A 17,128-nucleotide genomic window follows, 5' to 3' on the forward strand; every position below is an offset into this window, starting at 1 on the left:
TTAAAAGTTAAAACTGAAAAGTTTTAAAATGTTTATTCATTAAAAAAATATAACACATCCATGGCAAATCATCTTCAATCTCCTATATAATAAAGACTATAAAGAAGTTCATGAAGACGAAGATGCTAAAGAAAATGAGGGTACCCTAAACATATCTTGTTTCTGCACTGACCTCAGTTGACAGTGAGCATCTATGTGGTTTCATAAACGTGTCCACAGTGTCCACAGGCAGAAACTGGCAGTTGGTAGTGTTTTATCCATATTAAAAAAATCACTTTCCTCTTCTGAATGTAAAACTAACCAAATTTGAATGCTAAAACGTTTACAAAAAATAAAAAATAAAGAAAAATAAAACACTTACAAATGGAAATGTGGCAATAAATAATTTTAAAACTGAAGTTTCGGGTTTATTTTTGTATCTCACAAGGTTGTTCCATGATGGTGATATTTGGCTTGAGCCAAATATTGATGTTACACTAGACCTTTTAGTATTTTATATTTGGTTTACCCCATATATTGCTCATCTTTGCTCATAACTGAACTTTCTATAAACATGTATGTTCTTCTGGGCTTGCTTTATTCACTCAACATTATATCTGAGAGTCGTTTGCTTTGCTGTATCGTATTTTATGTATATGCTTCAATTTATCCATTCTGTCAGTAGACATTGGAGTTGTTTTATTTTTTACTATTGTTAATAAAGCTTTTCTGAATATTAAAAATGTAAATAAGAACAACATAAATAGCAAGTTTTTATGAAAAGCAACTCTTTTTCAAAACAAAGCATATTTGGTAAAGAGAGTGACTGAGTTTCACATTTTTGCAAATCCCAATAGTGCCTGGCTTTAGTAGAAGACAGCTGAATTCTTCTATCTACCTCTACACTCAATCTGTTGGGACCTGTTATTTTGGTTGAAGTATATGAAGCATATCTGGCCTCACAGATATTAAAATGAGATTTTAATAACCATTTCTGGACCACTGAACTTTATTCTTTAACATATTTAAACTAAACAACTAGTGATTTCTTTTTATTTATTTATTTACTTATTTATTTATTCCTGAGAGACACAGAGAGAGAGGCAGAGACATAGGCAGAGGGAGAAAGAAGCAGGGTCCCTGAGGGGAGCCCGATGTGGGACTCAATTCCAGGACCCTGGGATCATGACCTGAGCCAAAGGCAGACCTCAACCGCTGAGCCACCCAGGCGTCCCAACAACTAGTGATTTCTTAAAGGTTAGTTGCAACATGGAATTCAAAACTATTTTAATGGATTTTCATACTCTGCTACGGTAAAACTCATTGGTCTATCTGGCACTCTGTTTGGATTTTTTTTTTTTTTTATCCATGCCTGATTTTGTATCATGCACTGGTCGTGTGGAAAATATTGGTTCATACTAGTTATGCAAATCTTCCAAATGTTCACACATTTCATTATATGACATTAAAATACCACTTCCATTAATATCACCACTATTCTCACTGAAAAAGTCTTTATATTGGGATGTGTCAAATTCACAATGTGGGGATACAGCTTTCTAAAGGTCTAATTTTGGCTTAAAATCTCAAATTTTACCATTAGCAACAGATACTGTGAGTTGTTTTTCTTGAAATTACAGGCCCATCTCATTCCTTTGCAAGAAACCGTCTGTCAAATACCCAAGTCTGAATAAACATAGTTTGTTGCTCTTTCAAGTGAAAATGACATTTCATGCAAAAGTTGCTAGTTCAGCTCAGAACTTGAGCAACAACCACACAGTGCTTGTAACCATTATGTTTTTGGTATGAAATGTGCTCCACGTACACTTCCCAGGCCATCTCACAGAATATTAAAAGGACATGTATTCAAGGGTCAGGATTTGATAGAATTAATGATTTTTACTCTTCATTCTTAAGAGAGGCTGGAATTTTTTGGTTTTCCCGTGAGTGGTGCTAAAGAACACACAGATTGTTCTAGCCATGCTGTGTGTTGCTTTGTGCTAAGCCTCCAGTTTTACCACCACTGTTTTTGCACCATCGGGGCAAATGTCAACCTGGGAAAAAAGCTGAACAGCATCTTAGCATAAAGTAAAAATAGTTTTGACCTCACAGACTCACTTCGAATGACTGTGCTAGACTGTGGGTAACATGAGGGCAACACCTGTGTCTGGTGGTTCACCGGAGCCAGCTCATACTGGCTTGCAAGAGCTGATGGTCAATTTTTTTGGAGAATTTTTGCAAGAGGCTTGATGTCACATAAGCTATCTGCCATGATCCATGGTACACGCGTTTACCCCACGGAAATCAGTGGACTTACATATCAGGGTCTTTTTTGTCTTCCAGAGAGCTGATTGTCAAAGGTCTATCAGGGCACCACTGTCTAGGTTCCTATTTCTTTGTGAATCAGGGTAAGCGGTGAAGGATGTTGAGCAAAACTCCCTCTCACTGCTCCCCGGCAGTTTCTCAGGCCCTTCCTCCTATGGGGAAAGAAGAAAGCCCCTACCGGAGGCCGCTCTCATGTCAGTGTGTATGCCTAAACACCCAATGGCCGGATTTATTAACTTCATATCTTTAGCAAAGAGTTCATGTCAGACCTACCACAGGCCTAAAGATGGCTCCTGCTGGGCCCCCAGGACGAGGACAAATGTTGGGGCTAAGAGTGCCAGCGCAGCATGAATGGGTCTAAATTAGGCCGGGCCTAATAACCGGTTTACTAACACCTGTATTAGTCCTCTATCACTGGGGGTGAACTGCTGTCGGACAAGCCATAATCCCATAAGCTTTTCATTTGCATATCCCTCATTAGCTGATTAAAACCTGAAGAAGGCAGGTTTCTGCAGCTGGTGGGCCCATTCCTTCACACTGGCTGCCTGGGTGGTTTGGGTAATGAAGTCATGTGGGTGGATGTGAGGTTTATATGTATGGAAGGGATTAAGAGCATTAGGATTTGTGTGAGCTGATGTTGCCATATTCTCTCTACTGGAACCCAGTAATTGGATGGGAGGAGAAATGGCAGACCCATTAGTTTTGTCTGTTTACTCAGGAGCAGGGTGCTAGAGATTCAATTTTGCTTTCTTTGGCTCCCTCGCCTTTGTGCGGCGGGCCTGCTTTGTCTCCTCCGGCCCTGAGCACCTCCCAACCCAGCCCGGCTAAGGCGATTCAGCCACAAAGGACAGACGTGGTGGTGCCCAGGGGCCCGAGGACGAGAAAATGCAGCCCGGACTCAAGTACTACTTGAAGGCAGTCCCATCCTGCTAGTCCAATCCTGGGATACAGAGCAAGAGATAATTGAAATTTATCAACACTTCTGGGGCCCTTTTTTGATTATTTTATTAGTTCTCCTCGTTTGGGATTAACAATCCTCAGCATCAAACGCACCGCAGGCTCTTACTTGGGAAATGAATGGTTAGACATTTCGGGAGTCTTAACAAAGCAATTGTTGTATTTGCCGGGTTTGCATAATTTTAATAGACGAAAAATAACACCAAGAAAAAATCCATTTCCTGTGCTGTTTGTACAGCTGGAGACAGAGCTCCTTGTACTTGATGATGTAAGAGATGCGCCATTGTGTCGCCCCTAACCCCAACAATGCGGTCCCACTAATGTCGTTAACAAAACCGGACCGGGCAATTCTGAAAACTTTGAAGCTCAACATTGTCTCCAAAGTGTATGGGGCGCCACAGACAGAACCATGTTTATTCATCAGCAGTGCCGGGGTTTGCAAAGCCAGGAGATGACTTGCACCAGCAAAGAGTGAAGAAGGGAAATGTGGGCGGATCACAAGGCCAGAGTTTGAAGCCAGGGAATCTAGGAGGGAAATGTGGATGAGGAATTTCATTTGTCTTCCGCAGAAATATCGGAGAATATAAGAGAATATTTCAACTTACTTAGATTCTATGAAGGGTTATTTTATATTTTTAGTTTTCTTCATTAAAAGCTACAGCCAAAAAATAAAAAAAATAGCTACAGCCCCTACACAGAGCCCCCCCACCCCACTCCGCCCCCAAATCCTGATGTGAAACTTGCAGTGCAAATACTTTTATCAATTGCTGAAATACCCCATTTCAATTGGGTTTATGCTATTATATGCCTTTACTGAAGGGACACATTAAAATATCCACCAAATGCAAGTCTGAGTGTCTGAGGTGGGTCCCTAACAGGGTTTTTAGTGATAAACTGTTCAGCAAGAGTAAGGGATTCAAATGAGACCCCCATAAGCAACAGAGAATCAGCAATACCAGTCATTATAAAAAGTTTCCCATAGTAAAATCAAACCTTTAAAAACAAGACAGACAGAAAAACAAATAGGTGACTAAAAACACATAATCATCTTATGGGCACGTTTTTTGTGTGTTTTACCAATCTGCAAAACAAGACTCTCCATTTCTATCTCCCTCTGCCTTTATTATTTTAATTATTCTGTCCATTCCTGGTAACATTGTTAGTAAAAGCAGTTGGATGTTCTGGGCTACACGCTCAATTCGAGTTTAAGTTAGAGTTAGCAACACACTCACTCTGGGGCGTCTGGGTGACTCAGTCAGTTAAGCATCTTCCTTTGGCTCAGGTCATGATCTCAGGGTCCTGGGACCGAGCCTTGAGCCCTGTGTCAGCTCTCTGCTCAGCCAGGACTCTGCTTCTCCCTCTTTCCCTACCCCCAACTCATGTTCTCTCTTTTTCTTGTTTGCTCTCTCTATGTCAAATATATAAATGAAATCTCCAAAAAAGAAGAAGGAGGAGGAGAAGGAAGAGGAGGAGGAGGAAAAGGAGGAAGAAAGAAGGAGGAAGGAAGGAGGAAGGGGAGGAGTAGGAGAAGAAGGAGGAGAAGCGCACTCACTCAACAAAGCATGCTACAATCAGGATTACCAGTGTGTCTTCAAGGAAATGTAGTTAGAAAGAGAGTTAAAGAGAAGAGGAAAAAGTTTTAACCTGGCTCAGATGATCCTTGATGCCAGAGATTCATCGAATCTCAAGGAAGAATGAATTTTAAAGGTCCTCAAATCCAACCATGCAACCAACACTAAATCCCCTCTTAGCAAAAATTCAATATACCCCCTTACTTGTTCCAAGCACTTGTGTCCTATTATGTCCTTGCATTTTTGTAATTTTGTAATCCTGACCTACAAATTAATCTTCAAGCCACTTTGCGTCCCACTAAAGCTTATCTTGCACAATATATGTTTCACGGGGAAAATTTTAACATTTTTTGAGCTTCTATTTACCATACAGCATGCCAACATGCACTCTCCTGTGAAGTGGGAACAATCATCTCACTTGTAAATAGTGAAACTGAGGTCAGCGAGGCTAAACAGCCTACCCAAGGACACACACCCTCTAAGCAGATCAACTTCCCGTTATGTAATGAACCACTTCAAACTTCATGTTTTAAAACAACAGCCATTTTATTATTTCTCATGATTCTGTGGTTTGGCTGGGAGGTTATGCTGCTCTGGGCCGGGGTGGCTGGGGCTAGATGGTCTAGGATGGCCTCACTTACAGGTCTGGGCCTCAACTGGAATGACGAGGATATCTGGTCCTCTCTCCACATCACCCTTAAGGAGACTAATGCTAATTTGTTCAGATGGTGGCAGCCTCTCAAGACAGTGAGAACAGAAGCTCCAAGCTCCTAGACCTCCTGAGGTCTAGACCTAGAACTCAGTTACCTCCCTGTATTCTGTTGATCAAAGCAAGTCACAAAGCCAGTCCAGGCTCAATGGGGGGTGGGGGTGGGGGAATAGATTCTACCTCTTGAGGGGAAGAGCTGTAAGGGATTGTTGGCCATTTGCAATCAAACACAGGGTCTGCGATCTGTGCTCTTAACCCTAGAGCCAGAGAGTCTATGTCTACGTCTTGGCTTTGCTAGGTGTTAGCCTGATGCCTTGGGAAACGTAACTGATCTCTTCCTGTCTGTTTCCTCCTCTGTAAAATGAGGATAATAATAATAGGACTCTCCTAGAAGGGTAGTTACAAGCATTACGTGAGTGGATGTATATATATATATATATATACATATATATATATATATGTATATATATATAAAGTGCTTAGAATACTGCCTAATACAGAGTCTGTACAAATATTGTTGATGATAATTGTTGTTGTTAATAATCCGCATGTTGTACAGCCTATCTCAATATTTGCTTATGTTCAGTATGTGCTAAGAGCTGGGGACACAAAACAAAGGAGTTGAGTGGGAGAGATTTACTATTTATTTCCCATTTAATATTCATTTCCCACATTGGGTGCTTTACAGAAAGTTTTTCATTTAATCCTGGTAAGAATCTGGTCATTTAAGTGTTACTCTCTCTGGTGTGATGGGTAAACTAAGGTGAATAAGACATGATCTCTTTTCTTAAAAAGCTGAGATTCTAGAGTGAAAATCACTATCAAAAAATGACATTTGCTTGGTTATTTCACAAGACACTGCTGTGCATTACTAACTCCCTGGGGCTCAACAACATTTTGTCACCCCCAGTAAGTAGCTGAAGACACTGGTGTACAGAGAAGTTAAGCCTCAGAGAGGTCCACAGCTAGCACAGAGAGGAGCCTGCACGAGGACTGGTGTTTCTGGCACTCCATTATAAGCTCTTCCACGACATCCCAATGTCTCACTTACTTAGATAAGTAATTGTCATGTGGGGGAAGAAAAAGATGCCCAGAAATTGCTAAGAAAAATTTGGCTAGTTGAAGGGAGAACAACCAAATGAAGCATAGGATGGCTGCCTCTGGTGCCTTCCACTCCCTGGCATAACACGTGCAGTTGTTTGCTGAGATCATGTTTGGAGATGGTACACCTACTGAGCAGATATGACAACATTAATGTGCGCACAAAAGGTGGAAAAAGTTGAGTGCACTCACCACGCGTGAAACCCTCCGGATGGGGTCCTGGGGGTTTCTCGGATCCCGGACGAGCCCCCAAATGTTGTCCCCAAGATAGTGAATCCGAGAAACCACCGAGGAGCCGACACTGATGCAAACACACGAGGGTTTATTTACAAGCTCGAGCTTGGGTCCTAGTATACCCGACACAGCAGAACAGGGACTTGGACCATGACAACATTAATGGATCATAGCCTTTTCAGGACTAGTCATGGAGCCCAGTTCATAAAGGGAAACAGTTCCATGGCCAGCTTGGTCTGTAATCAGCTCGCAGATGCAAAGCAAATCAAAGACTAGGTTAGTCATAACTAGAACAGCTTTCGAAAAACTGGGGATCGTCCATTTAATTGAGGGTTGCCATAGCTTCTAGTCCAGGACTGGCTGGCACACGTGGGCTCCTTTGCACATTGGAGGGGACCAACACATGCCATCAGAAAGAACAGGGTTGGAGTCAGACAGACCTGGATTTTGATCTTGGTGGCGTGGCCATGCACCAGGCAAGTCCTTCACCCTGTGAATCTTGATTTCCTCATCAGCAGTAAGAGCACCTGTAGATGGCTGATGTGTGGCGTGTGCGAAGTCCTGCACATAAAGTGCTGAGCATGGTGCCTGGCACATGGTAAACTCTTCTTATTGGTAAAGGAAGAATTGATAATATCAGAATGAGGAACCTAGGCATCACCAATCCTGCCCTGCAATCTCCTTTCCTTCCAAGGGAGCTAACCACATAAGGAACAAAAGCAGATGGAAATCAAAGTGCCCGTTTGGCCTTACCTGCTGGCACACCCTTGTTCTGAGTTCTAGAAAAGCTCTGGTGGAGCACATAGTTTCAGAGGGTGAGAATGAGAGACTTTGCACTCTCCTCTCCTCCCAATCTCAGACTCATCTACCTTCTGGGGGGGTTAAAAGAAAAGGAAGTCAAAAGAAGAGAAAGAAAAAGTTGCCCAGGTTTGGAAAAAAGAGAGGGGGAAACAAAGAAGAGAGAAAGAAAGAGAAAGAAGCAGCAGAGGGAGGATGAGGGGGCAGGGAGAAGAAGAAAAATGGAAGACAGTGAGTGGAGGTAGGCATTGAGGACAAGGTTTGAGACTCACCTACCCTATGGCACCCAGCACACTATAACTATAATCAGCGGTTGCCATTGTTGCATTCCTGTGCTCTAGTGTCCCCACTACCAGGGGAAAAGAAATTAAATTGTAAGGACTAAGGTTCCTTTCAGCTCTGAATTAATTATAGCAATATTTCAGAAAAACTGTAGATAAATAAAAACCTATATAAATCAAAATTCATTTTCTAGGGATACATTGAGAGCTATCATGACAAAAATATCCTACATGGGCATATAATTTAGTCTCTCTGAATCTTAGTCTCCCCATCTTTAAATAAGAATTAATGTTAACTGTCTCTCAAATTTGGGAGAATTAATGAGCTAATGCAGAATAAAGTTTTATAGGTGACCAAGATTCAGACATGGCACTTCATTGTTATTATCAAATATATGGTATAAGAATTTATCATCAATTCATACCTTCATTATGCTATTCAATGTACTCCTATTTTTCATCTTTAGGTTTATCATTCCTTACCCACCACCACCCCATGTCCAAGTGGAGCACTACAGTAGAAGTAGCAACTAACTTAGATTCAGTAAGAACTAGAATTGGACCTGGGCTCTGCAGTTTTAAGGTTTTGTGATTTGGAACAAATCATCTACTTTCTCTGAATTGCTTTCTCACCTAGATGATAATTGTGTGGCAAAACTTCTAGTTGCCAACCCCAGGATCCATACTCTTCCTTTTTATCTGAGTGTATTGCTGCCTGATTAGAAGACTACATTTCCCAGCTTCCTCTGCAGCTATCTGTGTTCACATGACTGAATTTGGGCCATTGAGATCTAATTAGGAGTGTTCCAGGCCCTTTAATTTTTCCTATTTCTTAGAACAAAGGCGTGATGGCTGGAACTCAACAACTTCTTGGCCCCTGAGGGTGATTGAACAGAGCTAGAAGAGCCTAAATCCTGAGACAGTGTGGCACCCATGACTACCTCTAAATATCCTTATGACTAATTAAAAATAATCTACCTGTTTAAGCTAATTTTATTTTGAATTTTCTGTCAACTGTGGCCAAACATACATAAGATAATGAATGTTAAAGTGCTTGGCACATTGTAGGCCCTTGATAATTTTACTTTGCTTCTCTTATCTTTCCATCAAGTTCATTCCTCTTACAAAAGCTAGAAAGCCTTTCTTAAATTCAAATATTAAACAACAAATTCCACAGATATGCTCATTTCAAAGTCTTTGATGGGGTCATGATGAAGGTCAGATGAAATACTTTTGTAAAAGTACTTTGTACATTGTAAAACTCCATCTAAACAGGAGGCATGGAGACCCTTCTCACTATGGCAGCATCCCTTCCAACCAGCCTTGTTCCTGCTCTCTTCTCCTGACCATCCTAACCTCTCATTTCAGACATCTCATATTCTAGTTATACCAAACTGAACATCTCATGCATAAGTCTCAACTTTTTCTACTTATGGCAGAGAAGAATAAGCACAAACCCCAGGAATATCTGGGGACAAATCCTGAAGACACCTTATAGAAAAGCCCAGAATTTCTTGGAAGCGTTAGATTTTATCTCAAAAAATTAGTTTGAATTTTTGTTCTCCTTTACTATATACTCATGTTTATGTTAATAAAACCATACAATTTAAATTACTTACCCTTGAATAACCTGTGGTTTTGAGAACTCAGATCCAGATCTGAGAAGGAAGGCCTCATTTGTCATATCTCTGTGTTTTCTGTGCTATTTCTTCTGCCAGAAATGTTTTTCCTTGAACTTTCTCCTTCATAACCTCCTCAGTAAACATGTTCTTGATTCCTTCAAGCAGACTGAGTCACTCTCTGGCATGCTGTACATCCCTCCAGTATAATACTTTAAAGATTATGTCTAAACTGGTTTGGGGGTGGGGTGTTGGGAGTGGGACAGCTGTATTTCTCATTAGTTTATAACATTCTCCAGGGAAATGACTGCAATTTGGCACCATCATCATCATTACAACCATCATACACCCATACCCAATGTGGCCTAGCACTATGCCTAGCATCCGTAATAGATGCTTGTTCAAGAGTAGATGCAATGAAGAAATTGGTGAATGTTCAACAAATAAGTCCAAAGAAGAGGCATCTTTGTGGACGTTTGACTTCAAATTTCAACCCCATGCACTATCTAGTTTGGCTTAGATCAAAGCCAGCTGTGACCTCCTCCATGTATATGGCTTAGTACACTTCTAAAACGGACCCTGAACCCTTCCACATGTACAATGGAAAGATAAAGGCAACCATCTCCAACTCAAGTCAGCCCAGTCAGGAAAATCCACTGCCAATGTCCCAGTGGTCTCCGAAATGTCAATACTATGAAGGTTGACGCTAAGCTCCACACACCCCCACATTATCAAATGCCCGTTTGCTTCATGTTTTGTCTGGTCTGTCAGCACCATTTACTGCTGAGCAGGTCCCTTATCTTTATTGATCACTTAATTTATCTTTTCTTAACTTCCCTTGCACCGTCTGGTGCCGTGTGTCCGTCTGTTGAGGCTGTCATGACTGGTTTGCTCTTGAAATAATAGGGGCAGCAGGTGGTGTGACTAAGTCGACCCTTCGCAGAATGGGGGACCATTCCCAGTCCCTGTCTCAACCTGCCAGTGCGTCTACACCCTCCCAGCTGTTCCACATTAAAGCAGTCAACTGTGACTTTACAGTCCGAGTTTTACACAACTGTTTTACAAACCGGGAAGAAGGTCTTTTGTCACAAGTCCTTTGTCAGGCAGTAGAATGGGGGGAGAGAAAGCCAGTTCTGAGACTTGGTGCATTTTAATGACTATGCAGATAGATGCATACTCCTTTGCTTTGGTTAAAGGGGTGTAGGTTGGGGGTGGGAGGCTGGCCGGGAGGAGAGAGCAAACTGACTCCTTGCTCTTGGGACAATTTAGTAAGAGGAGCAACTGCTCTTTCAACACGAGTTTCAACTTCAAACACTACTCCATGAAAACCTTCGTTCCTCTTGTAAAGTGAAAATAAGGGCAATTAGAGCCCTATGTCCCAGGGTCAGTACTCTGGGGGCAAGTGTTTGCAATTGAGAAAACAGCAAGAAAATTATGCCTTTGGGACATGAAAGCCAAGTGCCTTTATGACTTGGGCTTGTAATCACATGTGAGAAGCAATGAGACAAACTGAAAAGAGCACAGAATTTTGAGTCAGACAGATCCCAGCTCCAGAATTCAGTGACTTTAACATATATCACTGTTGACAATATGTCATATTCAAATTCCTACTTCTTAATACAGAAATCTTTGATATGACATTTATCTCTATTAACCAGACGTTGATTAATCCTAACCTTTAAATAATGAAAATCCATGTCTCACTCTTTCTCTCTCTTTGCACACAAGTGCACGTGTACACACATACACTCACACACACACACATACACACACACCTTCACTTTGATTATAAGCTAAAAGGCAAGGGAAAGAGAATCTAAACTTACCACTGCAGGAAGAATATATTAGGTTAAGAGTCAGGAAATCTTTCATTCTCTCTTGTTACCACTGACAAGCTGGTTGAGTTTATGCATGGATAGCACTTAAGCTCTGTGAGTTTAGTTAGGAAACTAACAAATGTAGTTTATGTCTAAGATGAGTGAATCAAGAAAATGGATGGTAATGGGAAAGCGATAAAGAGAGTAGAAACATTGTCTTTCTTTCTCTTTATTTATCTAAGTTTGTAGAACGAGAATTTCTATTTTCTTCTGGATGTTAGAACAACAGTTAGCCCTTCTTTCTAATGACTACTCCCTAAGGTGGAAGAGGGCTTGAGTCTGATTCCTTGCAGCCACTTCTCTCTGTTGGGTGGTATCCAGCATTAAAAGTTGCTGTTTTCACAAGGCCTGTCCTTTTCTCTTTTTGGTTGACAGGTCACAGGTACTATACTCTTCTTCCAGCCCTCACCTCTGAATCCTTGTGGTGAGCAAACCTGGGTTAGAACCCAGGTCCCATCATCTAAAGCAGAGATATGCAAATGTGACCTGCTGACCAAAATGTTTATGACCAATCCATGATAAGAAATGCAGACACTGTCTAAGCATTTAGAAATCTATAAATTTAGCCTAAGCATGAAGCAAGTCCATTTTTTCACATTAAAAACTAAATATCGATGTTGCCAAGAGGAAAATCTACAGCATTAAATGTTTATACTGGAAACCAAGTAAATTCTTTAATCAATAATCTAAGATTCCATTTATGTAATTTAAAAGAAGAGGTCAAATTAAAACCAAAGCAAGCAAAGGGAAGGACATAGTAAAGGGCAGGAATCAATAAAATTTAAAAAAATAGAGACAAATCAATAAAGTTAAAAGTTATCCTTTGAAAAGATCAATAAAATTGATAAACTTTCTAGCCATGTGGATCAAGAAAAAACAAAGAAGGAAGACATTAATTACCAATATTAATGTAAAAGAGAACATCAAAATAGACCCTACAGAAACTAAGAGGATAATAAGATAATATTATAAACATTTTTATGCCAATGAATTGATAGCTTAGAAGAAGAAATAAACAAAAATCCTTGAAAGATATAAATTACTCAAGAAGAAATAGTCTTAATTGTCCTTTATTACTTTCTGAAAATTCAGGCACAAAACTATCCAGCTTATAGCAAACCCTACATTATATTCTTGGTGTCTCCCACAGCTCTACAATGTCTTAATTATGGAAGGCACTTAGTTATCTATTTAGTAAGTGCCATTTAAAAATTTTTAATTAATTATTTATCTATTTTTCTTAAGTAGACATCATGACTCAGATGGGGCTTGAACTCACAACCTTGAGATCAAGAGTCACATGCTCTACTGACTGATCCAGCCAGGCACCCATCTTTTACTGATTAAAGCTACTGAATTTGTTATCCAAACTTTGCCATAAACAAGACTTCAGGCCTTCATGGGTTCACTGGCAAATTCTACCAAATATTTAAGGAAGAAATGTACCAATTTCATGCAAACACTTACATAAAACAGAAGAGGAGAAAACATTTCCTGAGTCATGTTATGAGGCCAGCATTATCCTGAAAGCAAACCCAGAAAAAGACATTATAGGAAAAGAATCTCATACTAATACAGAAATCCTTAACAAAATTTTGTCAAATTGAATCCATCAATATATAAAAGATTATACATCATGATCAAATAGAGTTTATCCCCAAAATGCAAAGTGATTCAATATCTGAAAGTTAACCAATCATGTCAGCAAATTAAAAACTAAATGCTCTGTACTCATATCAATAGATGCAAAAAAAAAAAAAAGTATTTGACAAAATCCAACAACCGTTAATGATACGATAACATTTTCAGCAAACTAGGAATAGAAAAGCACTTCCTTAATCTTATAAAAGTTATCCATGAAAACCTATAGCTAACATATTTTGTGGTAAGAAATGGAATGTTCTTCTCACTAAAATCAAGGAAGCAAGGATATTTGTTCTTACTACTCTTATTTGACTTTATACTGGAGATTGTAATCAGTGCAAAGATGCAAAAAAAGAAATAAAACAATGGAAAGGAAGAAATACAACTCTTTATTTGCAGACAACATGATCATCTCAGTAGAAAAGTAGAAAATCCACATAATCTATTTTTAATGGTATTAGAAGTAATGCGAGTTTAGCAATATTGCAATATGCAAGTCAATATGCAAAAATCAATATATAAAATGCAGGGAACAATCAGAAATTAGATTTTTAATGCCATTTGTAATAGCATCAAAAAACATGAAAAAAATAAATCTAACCAAATATGTACAAGATTTATGTGCTGAAAACTATAAAACACTGTTGAGAGAAATTAAATACCTACATAAGTAGATATACCATATTCATGGATTATAAGACTCAATATTGGGAAGATGTTAACTCCCCTCAAATCGATCTATATATTTAATTCAATCTCAATAAAAATCACAGTAGGAAAACCTTATACCTAAAATAGCCAAAACAACTTTGAAAAAGTAGAATATCAACTGATTTCAAGGAACCCTCATGCACTGTTTGTAGGAATGTAAATTGGTATAGCCACTGTAAAAAAGAGTATTTTTAAATATTAAGAATAGAAATATCATATGACCATAGATATAATAGACCATAGACCATAATTCCACTATTGGATATTTACACAAAGAAAATGAAAACACTAATTTGAAAAGATAAATGCACCTATTTATTTATTTAAAAGATTTTATTTATTCATGAGAGACACAGAGATAGAGAGAGAGAGAGGCAGAGACACAGGCAGAGGGAGAAGCAGGCTCCCTGCAGGGAGCCTGACGTGGGACTCTATCCCAGGTCTCCAGGATTAGGCCCTGGGCTGAAGGTGGGGCTAAACTGCTAAGCCACCCAGGCTGCCCCACTCCTATATTTATTGCAGCATTATTTACAATAGCCAAGATATGGAACCAACCTAAGTGTCCATCAACAGACAAATGGAAAAGGAAAGCATGGTATATATAAACAATGGCAATGGAATATTATGCAACCATAAAGAGGATGAGACCGAGCCATTTGAAACACCATGGATGGACCTAAAGAGTATTATGCTAAGTGAAATAAGACTGAGAAAGACAAAAACCAAATGATTCCATTCATAAGTGGGATCTAAAAACAATTAAACAAACGAATAAAGAAACAAAAAAAAGGCAGAATCAGACCTATAAATACAGAGAACAATCTGATGGTCACCAGAGGTAAAGAGAAGTGGGAGAGTGGGCAAAATAGGGGAAGGATGAGGAAGATATAGCCTTCGTGTAAGGGAATACATAAGTCACAGGAATACAAGGCACAGTAGAAGGAATACAGTCAATGATATTCTAATAGGGTGTGATGGGACAGATGGTAGCTACATTTAAGATGAATATAACATATGAACTTCTTAAATCTGAAAACTAATGTAACACTGTATGTCAATTATACTTTAAAAAACTTATTATAATGCTACAGTAATAAAGACAGTGAGATAGCCAAGCAAATATAGACATACAGATCAATAAAACAGAATAGAGGGGACGCCTGGATGGCTCAGTGGTTGAGTGGCTGCCTTTGGCTCAGGGTGTGGTCCCAGGTCTGAGGATTGAGTCCCACATCAGACTTCCTGCATGGAGCCTGCTTCTCCCTCTGCCTGTGTCTCTCCCCGCCCCCCCATGTCTCTCATGAATAAATAAATGAAATCTTTAAAAAACAAAACAACAACAAAACAGAATAGAGGATCTACATATTTGCCACAGATATAGTCAACTGATTTTTGATAAATCTATCCAGATAATTCAGTGGACAAAGTGCAGTACTTTAAGTAAATGGTACTGGAAAAATGGAGCTTTTATATGCCAATAAAATTTAAATTAAATAAAATCTCAATTTTTATTCACCATATAAACAAAATTTAACCCAAAATGGTCATAGACCCAAATGTAAAGCCTAAGACTACAAAATTCCTAGAATAAACATGGGAAAATATCTTTATGATTCTGTATTAAGCAAATATTTCTTAAATTTAAGATGCAAAAACCATGAATCACAACAGAAGAAATTGGTTGAATAGACTTAAAAAAAATTTAAGGTTCTATTCTCTAAAAGACATTACTAAGAAAAATTTTAAAAATCAAGGCACAGAGAGAAAATATTTGCAAAAAAATTGATAAAGGACTTACATTCAGAATGTCTAAAGAACTCTTTAAAACTCAATAATAAGAAAAAACAATAATTAGCAAAAAATTTGAACATTCACATCGGCAAAGAAGAGATTTGGATGACTAATAAGCACATGTAAACATATTAACATCATCAGTTACCAAGGAAATGCAAATTAAAACAACAAAGAGATGCTACTTATTGGAATGGCTAAAAGAAAACAATGCTGACAATAGGAAGTGCAAGTGAGGATATGGAGCAAATGGAACTCTCATACATTGCTGGTGAATACATGCAACAGTGCAGTCACTTTGGAAAGCAACTGGACAGCTCATATACAGTTAAAAATGTGCGTATCACATGACCCAGCAATTCCATTCCTAGCTATTACCCAAACGGAAGGAAACCATTCATTCATATAAAACCTATAAGTGACTGTTGCTGCCAACTTCATTCATAGTCATTAAAAGTTAGAAATAACCCATATGTTTATCAACTGGTGAATAGATAACAAAGTTTGTTAAATCCAACCACTCAACAATGAAAAATACTACTCAGCAATGAGAATAAATGAATTACTGATACATGTAACAACCTGATGAATCTCAAAAGCAACATGCTGAGTCAAAGAAATCAGACACAAAGGGCTACATGCTGTATAGGTCCATGTATATGACATTCTATTACTTGTTTCATCATTGTTTCTGTAGATTTTTCTCTATCTCTTTCCTGTCTCTGCCACTTTTGGTCTTTCCTTTCCACTCAGAAAGTCCCCTTTAATATTTACATAACTTTAAAAAAAATAGGAAATGCTTTGCAAATTTCTGTGTCATCCAAGCTAATCTTTCCTGTATCATTCCAATTTTAATATATGTGCTATCAAAACAAGCATTACATGGTATTTTTTAAAAGGTAAAACTATAAGCAACAGGGTCAGAGTTGCCAGGGCCTAGCAGAAGGTAACACTTTGGGAATAATTGGACTATTTTATATCTTGAGTGGTTGGTGGTTATGTGATTGCACATATCACACAATTCATCTAAAAAGGGTGAATTTTAAAAAGAATGTGGGATGCCTGGGTAGCTCAGTGGTTGAGCATCTGCCTCCAGCTCAGGGTGTGATCCCGGGATCCTGGGATCAAGTCCTGCATCAGGCTCCCTATAGGGAGCCTGCTTCTCCCTCTGTCCGTGTCTTTGCCTCTCTCTGTGTGTCTCTCATGAATAAATAAATAAAATCTTTTAAAAATTAAAATTAAAATGTTTGAATGTACACACAATTGTACAATTGCATCCTTTGTAACTGTTAAAATGACATTGTAGAAAAAAAGTATTTTTTTTTTTTAAAGAGGGAATGGTAGAGGACAGAGGAAGAGGGAGAGAGAGAATCTTAAGCAGCCTCCATACCCAGTATGGAGCCTGACACCAGGCTTGATATCACAACCCTGAGATCACAACCTGAGCTGAAATCAAGTTGGATGCTTAACTGACTGAGACACCCAGGTGCCCTTATTTGAGAATATTTTCAAAAAATGATGTAACATACCT

General features: G+C 38.9%; 1 pseudogene; it reads right to left on the reverse strand.

Annotated features, from left to right (window-relative positions):
* Nucleotides 1–16,382: 16,382 nt before the first annotated feature.
* LOC140615686 (U6 spliceosomal RNA) lies at nucleotides 16,383–16,476 on the reverse strand (annotated as a pseudogene).
* Nucleotides 16,477–17,128: the final 652 nt, after the last annotated feature.

Source organism: Canis lupus, chromosome 23 (assembly GCF_048164855.1).
Source record: "Canis lupus baileyi chromosome 23, mCanLup2.hap1, whole genome shotgun sequence".
Classification (NCBI taxonomy): Eukaryota; Metazoa; Chordata; class Mammalia; order Carnivora; family Canidae; genus Canis; species Canis lupus.